Raw genomic sequence first — 20,764 nt, 5'->3', positions numbered from 1 at the left:
TCTCCACTGACATCCATCATTTCTTCCCTCGGTCACCGTGCATACAATTTTTACACCAATGGATTTTGTACAGAGAAATGCTTTGACCTGCAGATTTCCCCCCACTCGCTGTTGCCCCTTGTCCAACACAGCAGCCACCTTACTCCCTCCTTTCTTCTGCAGCTCTTTGTTGAGGAATGCCAGGGTCATCAGTGCCACCAGCTGACATGATTAGTGTGGCTGACAGACACCACACCAGTAGCGTAACCACTGCTCTAAAGGAAGCAAAGCAGAGGACAAGGGGTGGGGGGAAACCAAACAACCCAAAACCCACACCCAAAACAAAACCTGCAGCCATTTCAGGCAGAAGGAATCAGGCTCAAATAGACATCAGTAACGTCAGCCTTTCCTGTTAACGAGAAGGTCCTTGCACCACAATAGACGTATGCAGCATTTCAATGCGCTCCCATGCTCTCAAAATCGGTACACTTCTGCACGCCCCAGCGCTTATCCTGGAGGTATGCTTCAGTTCTCAGAGATCAAAAGCATAGATTAGAGAGTGGAGGGAAACAAAATGGTTAAATGAGCCCCCCAAAACCAGCATCAGACAGGAGATAAAGCCTGACCTGTGATTCAGCAAATTTGAATTCTCAGAAGTACAACAATCCGCGTGCTACTGAAAGACAGCAGCAGTCCATTACACGTATTGATTTGCAGCACTTTGTCAGCACTAATGATGTTACCTCATTAAAAGAGATAAATGCCCTACTGTTCTACCAAAAGCATCTGTTCCTTCCTCCTTCGTGCCTGTTCTCCAGCAGGGCCCAAAGCAGCAGCAGCAGCACAGTGAAATCAAATCAAAATCCAACACTAAACTCGCTTTGAGCCGTGTGCTAAGGTTGCTTTTCTGTTATTCCTTATTATTCTCTTTCAAATGGGGTTATTCCACGTTTCCTACCAGGCATCTCTTCTCTTGACACCGAATGAGCGCATCAAAAGAAAACAAAGCCCCGTGAACCACCACGGCCCTCCTGCCAGCAAAGGGCTTCTCAGAATATAAACTCATGTCTACATTGGCTAATTCATTCACTGCTAGGTAAAACAATATGGGCTGCTACCTCAATCACAACAGGTGAAATAACAGGCAAGGTGGAGATAATGACTTCTGTCCATTAACACCCCACGATGCACTCCCGCACACAACGCGCCAGTTTTGTTTCAACAGATTTCTTGTTACATGTAAAGGTAGCAGTTTACTGTAATGAATGTTTTATGCATCATTCCTTTGTGTATAGGGTCTCCAAAGTACACATTATTAAAGTCTATTAAACTCTCTATTTAGCAGAATTACCAATGTGCCTTTGGGGAAATTACTACAATGAAGCCATACCGGTATTTAAATTCCAGTTGTTTAACAATCTTTTCCTAATCACCAATCCAGGTATCTACATTAAAGTGCAGTCAGACTTCTCCCAGCACTGCCTATGAGCTGCTTATGGAAATTCATTTAAAAAAATGAGTATTTCAACTTGGCATGTTTTTCATAATTAATCCTCAGACAGCTACTGCTTTAAAATAACAGGAACTCCTTCCTTATCCTCTTCACCAAGCAGAGCACTTCACAGTCAATGTGGTTACAGAAACAAATACTTCCAGCCATACAATTTATATCAATATCTGCAAGATACTAGCCTATTTAAAGAATATTTGGCCAACATGGACCCATTCTTTACAAATAGCTTTGCTGTCAGAAAGAACCTACCTGTCCTTGCAGCCTATGGATGCAATGATGGAGCAGCCCAAAAGCTGCTTAAGCTCGGTGTATACCCAGTTCTCTCCTCTTGTCCAGCTACTAAACTCTTCAAGTTGTATGTAAAGCAACAACAGAGTAGCTACTAACTGCTGTTTGTGCCCCTCAGACCATTTCCCCTTTTAATACTGCATGCTACAGATACAACTAGCTGTAAATGTGTGCCTCTAAATGTGCATGCTTTCATGGTAATGAGTCTTAAACTTAGTTCAGAATTTGTAAATGTGTGCCCATGCCTCCCGTGATAAGAACAGGTATTTTTTCCAGTGGGAAGAGTCTCATGTTTCTCAGGGGAAAGGAAGTACACTTCATCATGCTAGACATCACAGAGATTCAGCTTCCTGGGGTGGGGTGAAGAGACCTAGATCCTAACCTTTCAGGTTTCCTTAATGACCTTCAATAAATCACTGTGCTCCTACTTGCATTTCTCATCAGCATGAGCATGCCATTTTATCCTCTTTGAGATTTACAAGGACTGGTTTAGATTGGATATTAGGAAATATTTCTTTATCGAACCAGTTGTCAAGCACTGGAACAGGCTGCCCAGGGAAGTGGTGGAGTTACCATCCCTGGAGGTATTTAAAAGACATGTAGATGTGGCACTTACGGACATTATTTGGTGGTGGTGGACTTGGCAGTGCTAGGCTAACATTTGGACTTGATGATCTTGAAGCTGACCCAACCTAAACAATTCTATGATTCTATAATTCTATGCCCAGAAGCACTAAGGTTCTATTATGGGGCAGTCAAGCTCTCCAGCAAAGACAACCAAGCAAGTACCTAAACACTATATATTGTAACTGCGTACAATGACAAATATATGGCTATACTTGCCACTATGTTACACCCATAGTTTAAAACTTCAACACCAGATCAATTCTCAGTCACCTTCAATGACAAAAAAACAACAGTAACATATTGACAAAATGCTGACAAAAACCTTTTTAAACCAGTGGGCACAGAAACAGAATACAACTAATGAAGACAAGTTGCTCAACAGGGCTTCACATCAAATAAACACGCAGAATTCAGGCTACCATACAGCTGCATGTTTTGATATGCCAGCATTCAAAGTTTATGCCCAAGTACCTATAAAAGTAGGACTAAAGTCATCACTGGAAGCTGGTGCATCTAGTAAAGGTTACTCTCACAAGTATGAATCAAATACTGCCTGCTCTTTCTGGCTGTAAGGCAAATTCAGTGCCCTCTGGCAGACCTACACAATGAAGCTATTTCCATTAAAACCAAAAGTCCTTCAGAGAACAATCCTTGGAAAAAACACACAGCAAATGGGTGGACCTATTTTAGCCACACACTACTTTCCCATAAATCAATGGACAAAAGTGCTTCCTTTCTCCAGTTACAAACCCTGAGCCAAATTACTACCTGTTTTACAAATGCAACCTCATTGACTTTGCTGAAGTTACACATGCACCATAGACCAGATTTTGTCCTTGCATGCAATGGGAGGCCAAATCTCCCATAAATAAGAAAGGAAACAATGTTCATCTTAACTGAAGTGGGACAAGGAACATCCCTTTCACCTTTAAAAAGGAGACATATGTCTAAGAGGCAGAAGGGGAAACACGACTAATTTCACTTCTTCAGCTTGTCTCTCCATTAGGAAAGACTTGTATGCTTAGAAAGGAAATATTTTTCAGCTTTTAAGGTTACTTTATGTGACTGCAGATCAGAAGTCCAAGAATATCAGATGTTGTTTCAGAGAAGTTTCCATCATCTACTTCACTATGTATTAAAGAAGTATCTCTTCCACCCCGTTTGACGAGGGTGGTAGATAAAGGGTGCAACTCTACTGCAGACTGAAGCCATCAGTCCATTTTTAATATCACTTGCTCCTCTGCCTGAACCTTAGTTACATGAGCACAAGTTGATATGGTCCTGCTAATTTGCACAAAACCCAACCACATCTTTAGTTGAGTTAATTGTTGGCTGGACTGACCCCATTAAGCAGCTCACTGTATGGTTTTATAAATGCCAACAGTGGTGCAAGAGGGAATGGGGAATGTCCTGGCTAAGGACATTGTCAGACAAGAAAGAGAATGAACAGCCATAACTGGGACTGGCTTAGGCTGCCATGAAACCTTTAGTCCCTGACGCCTAGTAGTAGACATTGTAGAAACACAAAACACAGCGTGAAGTGTGGCGCTTAACACTGGCATTGCAATATGTGCCTGACATTCCCATCATCTTAGGTCCTCATGTTTATCACACCAGATGACAGACCTCACAAAAGCACCTGGCACTGCAATGCCACTTTTTTCCCAGGGTATTGGGTGTAGACATGGTGAGGCCTTCATTTGTTGTTGTGGCAAGTGGACAAGCAGCTACCTTAGCCAAGCTGTCGCTTTGTCTCTCCTGCCACCTACTGTACCAAAAATCAAAATTATGTGTCACCAAGTCCGTGCTTCTCCGCTTCTGACTGGAAATACCGACCTTTAGTTCTTCTAGAAGTACCACTGCATGCATGTGGGAACTCCCCGCTGTCATACCCCCCGCAGCAACGCCATCCGACATACCCTGATGAAAGCTAAATGCAGCGCTTTGAGCTCTACTTAACTCACTGCTGCATCAGGGTTAAAATTAGCATTAAATACTAAAAATTCTCCAGAGTTTAGGGCATGAACTCCTCCTCCCCTTTGCCCCACAGAAAATTAATCAAAGAAGATTTATTTTCAACAGTGAACAGGCCATGATGCCCCATAAGCCTCCGACCCTTTATTTGCTGTTATTTACGATGACAACACTCACAAGGGGCAAAACCCAGCAGAAAAATAACTTCCCACCGGGTGTGTGGCTGTCAGACCGTGGGCAGGCTGAAACTCTTGCTGCACTTGAGCTGCGTAACCAAATGAGTGTCACCCAAGAGTCTGCTTCAGACCGTGGTTTACCCCTGTCCTTTTAACCTCTCACTCTCAAAAAGCACAGCTGAGCGAGTCTGGCTGCGCCATGCATACCCTCGTGTAGCAGTGCAGTACTACCCACCTGAGATTGTTCCCCCCAGGAACAGCATGTGGTCCTGTTCCTTCTAGTATCACCAGGTTGCAGAAGAGGCTTCACTGATGCTTGCACTTAAGTGGCGCATCCAAGGAGAAGACAAGTATTTTGTCATCACCATCTGTGTTCTGCCATCCATCCAGACATCGTTAATCACAGTGAACAGCAACGAGAAGGGCAGCAACAAGTCTGAGCTGGTCTGGCACAGTCCAAGCCAACTGCAGGGCCTTCAAACCCCCATTCCTGGAACTATGTGGAAGCCAGTAAGCAATCAACCCAAAAATGAGAAGACAGATATCTCATATTAATTATTTATGCCATCCTCCCAGAAGGCATGACAACTTTATTTTCTAATATTTTATTATTAATTTCAAAAAAGTATTCAAATAGAAAACAACATGCTGAACTTGCTACAGAAATCTCACTATTTTCTAGTCAAAAGCTACCTTGTGGGTGCTGGCTTATTTTCCCATATACGGCATTCCCTCTTACCTAATCAACATCTTGGGGCTCTATGACAGCAGATATCCTTGACAAAAGGAGAATGCTGATGAAGGAGAAAGCCATGCAACATTTGCATGATCAAGTAAGCTATCAAATGTATTTATTTATGCTGTGACCATAGTAACCAAGAGGGATTAAATGTGGAACTGAGAGTCAGGTAAAATGCATTTTAAATCTGATTTTTCACTGGTTGAAGTAAGGAAATTGTTGACTAGCAGGACTCTTAAGGGTCTTTACAAGCTGCAATTAGAGAAGCAGATACAAAAGATAAATTGCTCTACGTCTGCAAAAGCAAGTCTTAAGATGAAAGGCTCACTATTACTTTCAAAAGTAGCATTAAGAATTTGATCAACTGAGAAGAAAACATTAATATAATTTCATTCACTCACAGATCACTGAACAACAACAACAACATCTCTGAAAAATAAAGACATCTCCTTTCCTTAAACAAATCTGACAAGACTGTAACTAAAAATATTTCTGTAACACACACAGCTCAGTATGGACACAGGAAAACAACTGGTATGAGTAACCACAGTGTCTGATCGCTCCATACATACATCTGAAGGCAGCCACCAAAATGCATCAAGAGCCATAATACAGCCACTTAAAGCCAAATATGACCCACAAATACCTATTAAACATGAATGAATTTATCAAGGACCAACAGTATGTACTTCTTAATTGCACAAAGGCTACAAACAGGTTAAAAAAAAAAATTTTTTTACAGCATGTGATCAGAAGTGACTTTTACCAACACCAATTTAGTTTATAACAGAATCAAGGCAAAAGAAATAAAGGATCACGTTTGCAGTTAGTAACGCTACAGGAACTATGAGTGAAAAGCTAATGGAGTGAACAGAGCCTTAAAATAACTTGGTATTTTTTTAACATAGACTTGAAAAACTTGCTACTGCAAGAGCAGTGTCAGAGGGTGCTCACACATCCTCACTAGAAACTCTCAAGACAACTCTCAAGGATCCCTAAGGATGCTCCAAGGGAATTAAAGAAGCCAATTTTATACATGCTGTGCTGTCTGGATTGAGGTCTCACTAAATCAACAGGCAAAGTTTGAACTCCAAAAGGACTTCTACCTCTGCTGTGCTCGACCGAATGGAAGAGAGATTTAAGCTTGTTTGGTGTAAGGCCGACAGAGACTTTGTAGCAGAAATGGAAGTCAGCTGATGAGCAGGTGATAAGCTGCTCCCAGAGTTTCCCTTCCTTTGAGAGGAGAGGAGCGGCTGGGAGATTTTCGGAGCAGATTCTCCAAACAAGCTGTTAAGAGAAGCCACTATCCATAAGGCTCGACAGGAGGAAAAAGGAAGCAGGGAAATCACAGTTAATGGGATTTGGCCGCAACCAGAAAACAGCTAGGTTTCTGAATACGTTACAAACAGTCCCGCACTTCACTGTTGCACCAGTTCATTGCTGGATGAGAAAACTTTACAGATGTAATGCCTTATAAAGCTCCGCAGAAATTTAGATTAACCTATTTAGAACAAATCTCACCTCTCCCCCTAGCACACCCTGTAGATGCATACATGAAGAAGAGGAAATTATCACCACTGCACCACAGCTTCAATGATTTTCTGTAAGGAGGAAGCTGTCAGGCTAGAGATTTATTTATCTTGAGGTTATTTCTTAAGTCCCATAAACAAATGTTTGTGACACAAGCAGGTCACCAACCTGCTCACCTTAGATATCACTGCAGCAACTTATAAAGCTTGCCCAAGTTTTCTGTAGGAGGGAATTGCTATCTGATCCTGTCAAGCACGATAATTTGAGCTCAAATGCAGAGGGTTACCTCGCTCCCAGAGCTTCTCTCCTTAGCATAACTTCAGATCAAGGAAGGTAATACAATCTGGGCACAGAATAAGGTCTTTGAAAGGAAATACAGTGCTCTCACAACTGGAGGAAAGCAAGCAAAACCCTGGCTATGGGGTGCATCGCTATGGAAAGAGCAACCTCAGCAGGAGATCCTTAATGCCTCTCTCTGCCACTCTGGTGAGGGATGCACCAAGGACCTCCTGTTCATTCTCCAACCTCAGTGGAGAGAGCTGGTTGCTTAAGGCAGCAATGAAAGAGAAATTACCCTAGATGATGCCCTCTACCTGTGCAGTTTGAAGTCAAGCACAGAACATGACACAACACGTGCAAACTCCAAACTTATCCTTCCTCGGATCCCGAAGGAGGCAGCGCCACAGTATGTGTGCAGAGGGAAAATGCCAGCAGCAGAGAAATTTCTGGTCTTATCATAAGATAGAGGAAGAGGCAGCAGGAGCAGAAGAATAGAAACGATAGGAGAAGCGAGATAAGAGAGTTACGGGCCTGATAGCATCTGATAGACAATACACTTTTAGAAGAAGGGGAGGAAGTTGAGCCGCCATGAAAGAGGGGGAAGGAAGAATAAGGTTGATTTTCCCGACAGTCAGGTCATGAACAGTTCCCGAAACCTGTCTAGTCAGTCTGGCTGACTGACACAAAGATGCAAAAAGCCACACATGCAGCATCTCTGGAGTGGGAAAAGGAGATACTGAGGAGTGGGGCACCCTGCAGGGGAACTCAAAAAACCTGCAAGTCTTGTAAGTGTCATTCATACACAGAGATGAAGCTACTGAGCTCTCAACTGACAATGAACATGAACAGTTAACAGAGGGTCATGCAGAATTGTCCACTAAAACAAAAAATCGTTAAAACTTTGGCTCCTCACAAATGTCTTTTGGAAATTGCACAGCCACTGCTGAGAGATTAGCTTTATAAAGTGAGAATTTAACTGGAATTGCAGCTCTGGGTAACTACGGGAAATGTTGCTCACAGCAACAGAACATGTAGGATAATTACGTATTTTGGGGAAGAAGGAAAAGAAAGTTACAGTAACTATGCAAACAGAATAAACAGAATAAATAACAATGCTGTCTTTTTCTGGGACCCTTCCGAGGATCTCAGAGCAATCTACAGCCATCCCTCATTAAAAGCTGCTGTGTCACAGCCACAGCTTATTGCATGACCTAGGTCCCAAACCTGTCTGTACTTCTCATCCTTGTACTTTTACCCCTCCGCTGATTCTCACGCAGTACACCAGCCATAAACTGAGGGCAGGCAGGGACCTGGTTGTGGGTTTGTGCAGTGTGGGACCCCAGCTGGGACTCGGGGTGCTGCCAAGTGCTCCTTCAACATAATTAACGAGGCAGCCCAATCAAGAGACAGAGAAGACAAAAGGTTTCCACCAAGTGAGAAAACTCTTAAGTGCGAGAAATGGAGGCTCTCCCCACGCCAAACGTGCTCAGCAGCACAGCCTGGCAGGGCAAGAAGACGGGGAAAGCTAGCTGTCTTGCACACAAAGGTGTAAGTAGAAGGAGGAGGAGAAAAAGGAGAAAATACGGTCAGGCAGAGGGAGACAGGCTCCAGACAAGCCCTCCCCAAAGGAAAGCAACTCAGCGGACACCCCTGTGGAAGATGCTGCTCAGCAGGGGGAAGGGTCAAGTTAAAATACAAACCCACATTTACATGCTCCCACGAGTTCCTTAACTGCAGCTGAGAATTTAATGAAATGCTTTGTATAGGACTTGTTTGATTGCGCATGTTTTCCACCAATTTCCAGATCCAGTTTCCGCTCCTACTCTGATTTTTAATCACCACTGGGACAAAACACTAATATTCAGATATTGCCTTACTGAGAAAAGTGGAGTAACTGGAAGTTATGTTAACAATATTTAAATACAGTCCATGTCTATTTAAAGGCTTGAACACAACTCGTTAGAACACTGCATAAATTACCCCAACCTAATTCTCCGGGATGCATCAAGATCTGAAAAGCCCCAAGTTTGATGTTCTCTCTTACCACCCACTTAAAAAAACCAAAACCAACATGCTGGGGTTACCTTAGGTTGCAAACGGTAATCAAATCAACATTCAACTGAAAAAACGCAATCTACTCCCTGATGTAATGAAGATCATGCCATAACCAGTTCAAAACCAAAACAAGAAGAGGCTCTCCCCCACCCCCTCTGTGCACACACATCCCCATTTTTGCTGTCATTGATGCCCCAACCCAACCTGCCTGCTCGGGATCCTGCATTGCTCCCTCCATCCCGCCCCGCCGCCTGAAACCATCCCTGGACGGAGCGAAGCACGCTGCTGCTGCCACCGCCACTGGCCTCCCCGTCCCCACCGCCCTGCTCGTGCTGGCGGCCAGACAAAGCAAACTCCGGTTGCATCACAGAGCAAACTCATTTTCCAGCAACCTCCCAGCCTGGAGTTTACCGCTACTGTAACCCGGTGCTGTCAACAACACTGCCTTTGTTGCGCACCCGTGCACACGGCTTGCTTGTTGCTTGGGTTGTTAGTTTTTATTATTATTATATTTATTTATTTTTAAGGAAAATTTTTGTTTTAAATGAGTAATCTGCGTTTGAGTGATTTCTCTTCTGTGCTGGCTCCACCCTGTACTGTAAACGAGACATTACCTTATACAAGAATGAATCTGCTGCATTCCTCTGTCTAGCTGCCTCGCAGCACATTTCCTACGCTTGCAGCAGCCCCGGCAGCGCACGCTCTCCCACCCTCCTTCCTCCCCCCCGCCCCTCACCTTTTCTCTTTTTTCTTTTCCCTTTTTTTTTTTTTTCCTTTTCACTGCCTCGCTGTGTTTTTGTGTAAATGATCTCACATGACTCAACAAATCCATCTGCCTGGAGCAGGCCAAGTTTGGAGCCTTCCCAGGAGGGAGGAGAAGAATTGCTTTGTGGAAAGGACCTGGAGCCTTGCCCTTTCTCTGGCTCAAATTACCCGCCTGTCAGGCCTGACGGATTTGGCTAAAAATAAAAGGAAGCGGGCCGTGAAAAGGAGATGAATGAGCTCAGCAGTTCCTTAGATAACATGGGTCTGGTGTCGCCCAAAGATCCCAGAACTGAGCATGTAAGTGCAGTGCTGCAGCCTAGGTGAACTTGGCTGCTTGGGGACCAAATAAAACAGGCACAAAAAAGAGGCAAAACCAACCCTATGCTGTTGGAAATAAACGGATTAAAGACACACAGAACAGGAAAATTGCCTGCTGTAGGCTTTTAGCTTGTAAAAGGGGAGATTTACAGCATTTCCAGTGGGAAAACAAGGCGTGGGGAGGTGTGGCAGGGGGACGCACGTGATGTCAGCCTCCTACCCTACCCAGGGAGCCTCAGCATCCTCCCTGCAAATGCCTGCCCAGCGCCCGCAGTGGGTATTAAGCACTTAGTTTGGCAATGTAATGACACACTGCAACAATCTGTAATGCGAGGCAGTCAGCAAAGCCCTGGCTCGCAAAGCTCTTTCTCCTAACCATTAACCATATGTTTGGCTCCGCCGCCGCCCAAGCGAGCGGGTGTTCCAGCGCACCATCTGGTTTCTATCCACACAAGCAACTGCAAAGCACAGAGTATTTCCCTCTGGAGCTGTGTTTTCCTCCCCAGCAACCCCTCCCCACCCGGCCCCCCACTCCTCTGCTCCTCGTCTTTCTCCTTCACTTCCCTTCAGCAACAGCCTGACCTCCCCACTGCAATGCCCAAAGGGCTGGGGACCAGGGCTGCCCCACCAAAGGTATGGCAGAAGAGTAGGGAGAGCAGGGATGCTACACTGTGCTACCCCCCATGCACACACACACAGAGGGATCGCATCCTTCATGACCAGTGCTTGGGGTACCATGTTAAAAATATAGGTGTGCTCTTGACCAGTCCAGGAGCCACTGCAGTGCCCACTGCATCTCACTCACGCACACATGCGCACAGGGAATGTTCAGTTTGGATTACATCAACTCCATGCCGACACTGCAGGAGGACTTCAAGAATGAACCTAACAACAGAAGGACAATTACCAGTGTTATCTCCTGCTCCCAAGTAGGGCCTTCTAGGCACATTTGGGGCTGGTTCCCCATTCCCACCAAATTAAGAAGATTCGGGGGGGGGGGGGGTGGGGGGGGTGGGGGGGCGGAAGGAGAAAAAGAGAAAAAGAAAGGGGAATGGAACAAGAGAGCTCTAAAGAAAATGAACGAAAATATTTACTTTTCCTGTGATAACTAAACAAGTTCTATCTGAAACTATAAAAAAGCTTTCAATTGTAATATTTTAGAAGACCTTGTGCCATATGCTTATGATTTTATGAATTCTAACTACTATTTATGTTTTTGAAGCACTTTCATCCTTCTGTTTATTTCTGAAGTCACCTATGGGACATCAACAGTAATTTTCCTCTCAGGTTGGCCAATTTAAGATTACTCATGACCTAATGCAAGTATTCAAGGATGTAAGCAATAGGATATTAAGCAAATCCCACACTTGCTCCTTTAAAATAAGTTTATACTCTGCAATGAGTCACACATACAGTGTTTATCCAAGTTACCAGTGCTACAAGAAAAAAAAGCCCATTACATTTGCAAATACATACAAATCGCAGCTGTAAGCACCCAACTGCTTACACCAGGACTCATTTCTATGACTGGATATTGATTTTTTAATAATGTGTCATTATACCAGTGTTGATACAGCAACTATCTTCCCAGAGTATGCAATTTAATACTAAAAAGAAGCTGGCTCTAGGAAATATCAAATGGGTGTTTAAAGCATCCATTCACATGCTTTAAACGTCCTTCTTGGTCATGACAACAGCAATGCAAAGCCACAACTGCATTTTTCCCACTTGGAACTAACAAAGAAAATGCAAAGGACTCGCCAGTTAAAACCAGCTCAGTCTAAGGCAACTAGCTCTGCTCATCTGCTTCTCAGTAAAATACTGCAGAACTTCTCCAATCAGTGCTGGAAACCAAGAGCCTACTTTGAAAAAGATACTTGTTTTCCAAATCTCCTCATATATGTGAGAAATCAGCTCACAGAAAAAGCACACTGTAGGCCCTTATCCTGGAATCAAATACATGAGAGGAAAACCCATATGCTTGTGAAAAGCCTGATGACTTCACTGGGACTGCCTAAGAAGTTTGAGGATAGGATCTGACCCCAATTACAAACATCGAGCGCAATTTAGCACTGTAAACTTCCCCCACTTTATCTTCCACTCCCCCTCAGTGAGGGAAATAAAACAATTAAAAACATAAGAGATGCATTTAAGCTAGCAACTTACATTGCCTACAAACCAGGACCTAAATATGTTAAAAGTCCATTATTTTAAGATAAGGTTGTTACAAACATATTAGTAGCATGTTTAAACAGCACACATTAGGTTTCTCTATGTCTTCGTTCACACACAAAACAACCAGTGGTAGTCCTCTAAAAGCATTAAAGGTCTAGGTCTGGGTCTTTTAGCAGATAATGATCTGCTCTGATCCAGAAACCTTTTAAAAGAGGGAATTCAAGGGAAATATTCATAGCTTCAGAGCTTTACAGTCTGAAGGGACAGCTAATCATTTGACCTTCCTCCACAGAACAGGCATGGAGCTTCCCCACCTGCACTGATGGGGCTGTAAGAGGCTGAATTGGAGAATCTATTAGGGTAAAAAAAACTTATCTAAAAAAATAAAAACAAACAAAAAACCAAGCAACCATCTCACAGCCTCAGATTCAACAGACAGACATAAGGAAAGAAGCTACTGCAGTCCCAGCAACGCTGTCCTATTCAGCATTCACCCATGCTGGGGGAACACTCACACCCCATTGCCTGGTCTGAATTAATGTAACAGCCAGCCACCGTTTCTTGTCATACCTCTTGTCACTTTCCTCTACACCTCAGTCCCTGACAAAAGGCTACTGTCAGCCTGAACCCTAGCCAGTTTATAAAGCATAATAAAAAGCAGTGTCACGTCATTACCTGAATCCACCCAGTCCGCCTGCCAACAACGATGTTTACGCAATCACATTTTTCAGTTTTTAAAAACTTCTCTCTTGCCTCATCGCTCTGTGTGAAAAACAACACAAAAAGAGAAAATTCATTTATTGTGCACAATTATCTGTTATTCGCGTTACAGCGGTTGGCTTTCCCAGAAGATATTTAGGTCTTCTGTTTTCTGCCACGTTTCATGAAGATGTTACACAAGAAAGAAGCCCTTTCCCCAAAATTCACACTGACCAAATAGAAGTGACAGAGAAAATCTGGGGGGCAGCCACGGTACCACAGCCCATCACTTGCAGTTCTTGCAAGTGTTCGTTGCAGGACAATGCAGTTCTCCTGCACCCAAATCCTCTGCCCTCTCCTGCCTGGCAGCACCAGGACCAGTGCCAAGCAGACATTCAGTGTACCAAAAGCAGAAATACGAGAGAAGAGAGAGCTACTTAAGTTTCTTTCAGTTTCAACAGTAAATACATGCCACTAATAACCACCACAGCAGCAATGTAAAAATACATGCAAAATTACATTGATTACTTAATCTACAGTTTCCCTGAACTTTGCACCTACAACACTATTTCTGCAGTAACTCCACTTAAAATTCTTGAAGGGTCTGTGTTTACTTCTCAGTTCACATATTAGTAGCTTTAAGTTTCAGTGTCAAATTCTCCTACCAATACACCAATAAAACAAAATGTACACCTCACATAAGAAATTTCCACACTTAAATAAGGAAGAAAAAAAGGCCCATATGGTAAAAACCCAACTGAAGATCCAACCTCTAAAAAACCCACCAGCCTCCCTGAATGGCCAGAAGACACATCGTAAGTAAAGAAAGAATGCCACTGGATTTTCAGGACTGGAAATGCCATCAATGTCAGTATTTCATTGCTTTCTCTGAAAGGGAACAAAACAAACCACATAAGGAGATGCAACTCAACAATCTGTACGTGATCTCTTGCCCACCTTCAGAAGGGCACATGAATTAAACACAGCCACGCAGCATGGGCTAGGGGATATGGCTGTGACACCCTTCCTGCTATTTCAGGGCTCGGGCATTTGGCATACTCTGTCCATCATCAACATGGATGTCTGCCAGAAAGTTCTGTGTCAAGCTTTCAGTCACAGTGGTCTGACTGAGCTATTCCTGAGAAAGTGGTTGGAAAGACTCAACAAATTCCGGCAGCAGAGAGTTTAAACTTCAGACTAGCCATGTGCCTGCCACACAAAGCAAAGAGTATGGTCAAGCCCAGGGCTGAGGAGAAGAGAGGTAGCCTTTGCCTCTGGCATCTGCTCCCAACCAGGCTGGGCCATTTCCCGAGCAAGGACATGGACTGAAGCTCTCTCCTGTTCCAGGTGACCTCCCTGCCACAGCCCCAGCAGCGTGGAGCCATCCATACTCAACACAGAGCAGCCAAGAGCTGGGCTAGGGGGTGACAGGGAAATATACATAAGAACAAGAAATTTCACTTAATGGGGATGGAAAATTGGAGGTAGGATAAGGAAAGAACATCACCGAGAGCTGCACAGTGGCTGTGCAGCCACAGCACTGCCAATGAATCATATTCAAGCCTCTACAACACTGGTGGACACTGTTCACCATTTGTCTGCTTCCTGCTTTTTTTCTTTGGTGTACAGAGAGAACATTGATGAGTGAAGCACTGAAAAGGGAAGAAAATGTGGTGAGCAAGCGCTGCCTACAGCGGTTCACTTCACCCTCTCCTGCCACGCTTGGCACATGGGACAGACCTGAGCTGAGCATCAGGGCTATAGATAAAAGAGGAGGACAACTCTGACAGATGTTAACAGTGAAGACCACAGCCACCCTGCCACTCCCTGCCACCCCGCTCAGCACTCGGGCAGATGAGCCATGCCTTGGAGAGCTGACACACTGCTCCAATGCAGCACTGCTCCAGTCATTTAAACCCAGCATTTCCCAAGTGGCCATTAATGGCGAGTTCCTAACCAACCTGAAATCCCGGCTTCTCTCAAGCAAAACTAATGAACAGTCACAGCAAAGAGAACTATACTCTCAGCATATGAAACACTATGTGGTGTGCAGACATCTCAGCAGCAAGGCTGTAAGATCCTCAAGATCCTTTGTCCTCTTGTTTTAATTCTCTTCCTGTAAAGATGCGGCAATGCTTCCCAAATTATTTGTTAAACCCTCAAGCCTGACACTGATAAACAGAACAAGTTTGTGAGGAAAAGACAATCTTCTTCAGTTTATGTGTAGTGTGCCATAAATAAAAGCCCAGGGCTAAACACCAAACAGTGAGGAAAAATCAAGATGCTGAACAGGGCATCAGCCCAGGGCTAGGGCTCTACACTCAGTGCTAGGCAAGGGACTTCTAGGAAGAGCATGATCACATATTTAGAAATGTAATCAAAAACTGTCTATGCATCTACAAGACTTAAAATTAGGTCTGCACAAATCCTTTTTATATCTCACTGAGTCACACTCTGACCTTAATTATATTGTAATGTTTGTGTAAGAAAATAAAATTAACAGCAAATAGCTGAAACCGCCCTAGCTATTATGCTGCCTTAGACATTCATAGTGCATAACAGAGTACAGGTCTACAGTCAACCAAATGCACAGTGCCGAAAGACAGACCTTAAAGGTAAATAATTCAGGGCTTGAATTCTTTAAGGTAAATAATTTAGGGCTCTGATGAACTCGCTGACTGCAAATAGGGATTTCCACTGTAAGGAACCCTCTAAACTGCCCTACATCCAATCCCCAGGAGTGCAGAGCAGAAAACTGTCAGTAAAAACACGCCTCAAATATTCCTGGCTATAGCAGCAAGGACTCTAACACAAAAGGAGTCTTGGGTAGGAAAAGGCAGCTTCACAGTTTCGTTCCAGTTCTCTGTACTGCTCCCATGAGCTGCTGAAAAGGAGGTGCAATTTCAGAAACACCACTTGGGCAAGCAGTGAGATGGTCTGTAAAGCAAGCTAGTTGTCCCATGCTGCGTCTCACTGGAAAAAACCTTCAAGGGTAGCCAACAGAGAAGTTTGGGCCAAAGGTGCTAAAAACACATGTGGCTATGGGCGAGACTATAACCTCTTTGCTAAATGAGGCAGCCTGTAGATGAAAAGGAACCAAAGCTTTGACTCCTCCTTACTTCACAATCTCTCTTCCTGATCCTTTTACAAAATTGACTATGGTCAATTTATCATCACCTGGGAATTTCTGTGCGTCCATCAAAAGGCATCTCAGCCACACAAAATCCACCAACAAACCACAGTATCAATCCTTATCAATTCTTAAACTATCAGCAAATGCCAGCCTTCCCAGCATACATCCTCTAGTCCCAAGGAGTCATTCACAAGCAGCAACTATTCCTGACCAAGCAAGGAAACTGTGTTAAAATGGAGATAGAGTGAACCGCCAGCTATACAATGTTGTCGCTGCTAAAAAAACTCCTGAGGATTTTCATGCTGTCTCACACACACACACATACAGTAGTATGTAAAAACACCCTGGAGTTGCCCCACACCCTCGTACAAGACCTACTTGAAACCAGACCGTGGAAGAAAACTCCGCCTTTCGCCACCAGTCACGTCACCAGCAATAGCCAAGACACTGCAAAGCTGCTGATGAGCCTGGAAACCACACAGGAGCATGCCCACGGAGGAGCAGTTGAGAATGCAACTGCTGTTTCTGCTCCATGCCCAGTGGAGATGAGATCTCATAGCCAGCAGAGATCTGGGTCACCACCAGGAAGCTGGAGTTGTCCTGGCATCATCTTCTAGGTAATGTTCCCAAAAGGGAGAACAAATCTGCGGCAAGGTTGCATCCTCTGAGATCCTGAGTGCAAAACAAAAGCCACCACCAGTGGTTGCTTTGGCCCCTGGCAGTAACATCCTATAAAAAAAAAGCCAACCAGCATGTCTTGTGTGTAAACTATTTTGCAGGAAGAGTTTGCTGTAAGTATGAGGTTCAGCTTGCAAACGCAACTCAGCTGCTAAAGTCTGCCTCCTAAACACCAAGCTAAAAGGTACTTGTTTGTCTATCCTGTATTTCAAAAATGAAAACCCAAATATGGGGAAGTACAAAGCAAGAAAGACAATGAAGTATGAATTTTAAACCTGAGATGTTTGTGAAAACGTATTTGTGAAAAATAAACGTGCTGAGTCTCCACATAATCAAGTAGCTGATACCTATCCAGGCACAGGACTGAAAACCAAACCAGCTTTCCAAGCTCTGCTAACCAAAGCTTTTACAATCTTCCTGTACACCATTTCCTTGTTTACATCTCATGGCACTAGAGTTCAACTTCTAGAGAAACACGAATGGTGAACCTCGAAAGTGAAATGTGATATTATTTACAGAATAAGAGAGCATGCTGTTTGCAAGAATCTGTAGCTGCACACATCCCAATCCTGTTCCTCAGTCCAACACCCACTTCTGAAATCCTGTACCAAACAGATTAGCTGATGTGCACATGCTTGTGCTCTTGCGGAAACAATAGTCTCTTTCAGCCTGTGCAGTCTTCTGAAGAACCAGGCGAAAACGTCATGGGAAAAGTTAGGAAATATCTGCAGAAAACAGTCCGCAAGATGAAAGGCAGAACAAGCCTTTTAACTCGTATGAAGTACATAACATGGAGGAGAAACGCACAGCTTTGTTACCTAGCCACTGTGCCAAAGGGCTTTGCTTTGGATGGAAAAGGGGCTTAAAACAACTCTGGAAAATAAAACACTCGGTGGAGGAACAACTCCCTTACAAACAGAGCACTGCAGGAGAAACCCAGCTTGGGGAGCTGTGCGGCAGATTGAAGAGCTGATACCCGCTCCCCTTACACGCAGGGCTCTACTGTTGACGGCAGGAATCTTGGCAGGCAGGATGAATCCTCCTGCCCCCAGTGCACAGCACTCCTCCCGTCACTCCCCTCCCAAACAAAGCTCTGCTACTGCGGAGGGCACAGCACTACTTTTTAATTAATCTAGCACTAGGTCTGAGCTGCCTTGGGGTTAAGCTAAACATCTTCTGTCTTTAACCACTACGGCAGAAGTGACTATAGAGAGAAACACTGCCATAAGGATAGGGAATTGAGGACAGAAAAGAAGCCGCAACAGAGCCGCCCCTGACCTCTCAAAATTTTGCCTCCAAAGGCAAAAAAATAAGAAACTCTATTTTGAATCAGCAGGGAAATGGGGCAGGGTGACTTGCGCTCAGTAACATTATGGTTGGGAATATCACACAGAAGACATTCTGGAGTTGTACCTTTCACCTTCTGTTCCAAACTGCAGGTCTCCCAAAACCCTGTAAGAAAAAAAATACCCCTTCCCCACTCTCAGGACAGCACTAAGCACTGAGAGAGACATTTGCAATGAATACAGTTCTACAAATTCTTGTTGCTCCTCTCGCAAGGGGCTACAGAACTCCTGCAGGAAACAAACACTCCTTATCAAAGCAGATTTTCTCTGTATGCATTCACGCTGCCTGTTATTTTTTAATTGTCTGGTATGCATCTTCCTACAGGATTGCTTATGGTAAAGGAAATACTGACATTAGGTCTGCAAAAACCAGTGTCTCCTGTCCTATGCAAACACCACAGAGGTTAATAGTGGTAATCGCGGCTCGAACTCTGCCTTTGCCTGATGCCAAGCAGACCATGTAACTGCTGGCATCTTACCTCTCACGGGTACTTCTCCTCAACTCACTCTCTGCAGGATTTTACTAAGCAGTTCATCTAAACCTGATGCTAAGTACTTTTTCAAACTGCAGGAGTGAGTCAAAGTACAATCTGATGTGTTTAATTGCACAGACACTGCATGAGAATATGAGAGCTGATCACAAAAGAATACAAGTTGTTTTCATTTCACAGCTCTAAGAGTCAAAAAGGGTGTGTAGGACCCTGATATATACCAGATGCTTTAAAGTAAGGTGGAAAAACTGGTGTGGACACATTTGTCCATCGTGAAAGCTTCCCGACAGCTACCAACTGGCCATGCTGTAGCAAGCAGCCTTGCTCTGCCTGTGAAAGATTACAAGCATACTGGAACGGGAGTATTCACAGCTTCCATGAACATATATAATCCTGCTTTCAATCCTGCTCACTTTTCCTGAAAATAAATACGGCAAGCCCATCAATACAATGTAAGAAAGCGTCAAAACAGAACTCCTTTTGTTACATAAATTCTTGTACCTATTTAAGAAAAATGGATTATTTTATAGAAAAATAATTTGTTTCACATTCAACACAAGAGATGGAAGAGCAGAAGTTTTTCACTTGTTTGCAGAGAGTCTTGAGTCAGTTCCTTCAGAAATTTTTGTTCAGAATTTTTGTTCGGATTTAAAAAATACATTTAAAAGACTTTTGCCTCAGCTACTATCCTCCCTGCTCTAGGAAAGCACTGCCTATGTCAGCCTTGAGCTCAGCACTGAAATCACTCATTCCAGCATAGGACCATGGAGATGATACTTTGCCCATTAAGTATCCCAGTGTCTTCCTTATTACTCTGGAAGGATACAAGTGAATGAACCACACTTTTTCTGAACACCACTTTCTGCTTTTATTGAGTACTTCAGTTACTGGTTCCATCTGCACCTCCTTGCCCTTCGAGGCATCAGTTTAAGGTTGCTGGGTCTGATTTTCAACTACCCAGCTGTAAGTCTCTTTGAGGAAAAAAGGTTGGAAGCTATTAGCCCTGTGAGAAAACATGCATTTAGTCCACAATCACGGGCTCCTGAAGCACAGCTGTTAAGCACAAATCTCAGTTTCTGAAATTTTCTTTCTGTTGCCTCATTATCTTTACTACATGCCAGCAGAAACCAGAGTCCCTGCAGGCAGAGGGAGGAAGTCTTTATGCTTCCAGCTGCATCTAATGCTGGCTAGTCAACCAGATGCAAAATGTTGTATCAACCTGATGTTTCCCTTCAAAGTCTCAAAATATTTCTCTTACTGCTGGGACTAGGTGCTTGTGGTTTGAGTTACCGCTGGGGAAATGGAATCTCACAGCCAGCATTTCAGATTACTTCCCAACGCTGCCAAGCTGCCCTCAAAAGAAGAAAACAACCAGAAGATGTCAGACACAAAATGGCTTAAATTAGATACCCAGAAAATATTCTGTCATAAACAAAGTTAAGTGCAATTAACTGAAGGCTGAAGCTCCCAGCAACTCATCCTTTTAATCTTAAGAGTAAGATAGGACCTTTAAGAACTACCCCTGGCCAAGAGGTCCAGACCACTAAATTTAATCCTGCAGGTGCTGACTTCATGCTGTTGTTGTCTTCCAGCCAGACTATTCCAGTTAAGCAGCCTTTAATACTTTCAGCAGAATCCACAGACTGAAACTTCATTTTTTAAAGTATAGTCATGCACAAAGAAAAAAAACATTTCAACTTGCCAAGGAAGAACAGAAATACCAGATCAATGTGCATACAGTCTCAGAACTATAACCCTAATCCCTCGCTTGCTAAGAAATCTCTTTCAAAGAAATGTTTATGTTAAAATTTAAAGTTATGCTCAACATTAATCTTAGGGAATTTTACAGCAGAACGCACCAATTTTAAAAGGATTCTACAGTTTTAATGAATTCCTAGAACCCATAGACAGAAATTAAATGGGGGGTACAGTGTTGGCTAGACATATTTCAATATTTGTTACCATAGAAACAAGCCAGCAGATTTAGGTTTTGGAGTTA

General features: G+C 43.6%; 1 protein-coding gene across 3 annotated transcripts in view; it reads right to left on the bottom strand.

Annotated features, from left to right (window-relative positions):
* BACH2 (BTB domain and CNC homolog 2) overlaps window positions 1–20,764 on the bottom strand; it is a 190,106-nt gene that overhangs the window by 133,864 nt on the left and 35,478 nt on the right. For all 3 annotated transcript variants that reach the window (XM_061460282.1, XM_061460281.1, XM_061460283.1), the window contains exon 2: window positions 13,094–13,180. The gene's annotated coding sequence lies outside the window, so the exon portion shown is untranslated. The remainder of the gene's footprint in view (window positions 1–13,093; window positions 13,181–20,764) is intronic.

The sequence above is a fragment of the Pezoporus flaviventris genome, unplaced genomic scaffold (genome assembly GCF_033815535.1).
Source record: "Pezoporus flaviventris isolate CSIRO_AGI_PZ_B2104156 unplaced genomic scaffold, CSIRO_AGI_Pfla_v1 ptg000031l, whole genome shotgun sequence".
Lineage (NCBI taxonomy): Eukaryota > Metazoa > Chordata > Aves > Psittaciformes > Psittacidae > Pezoporus > Pezoporus flaviventris.
This window is presented reverse-complemented; position numbering and strand designations above follow the sequence as displayed.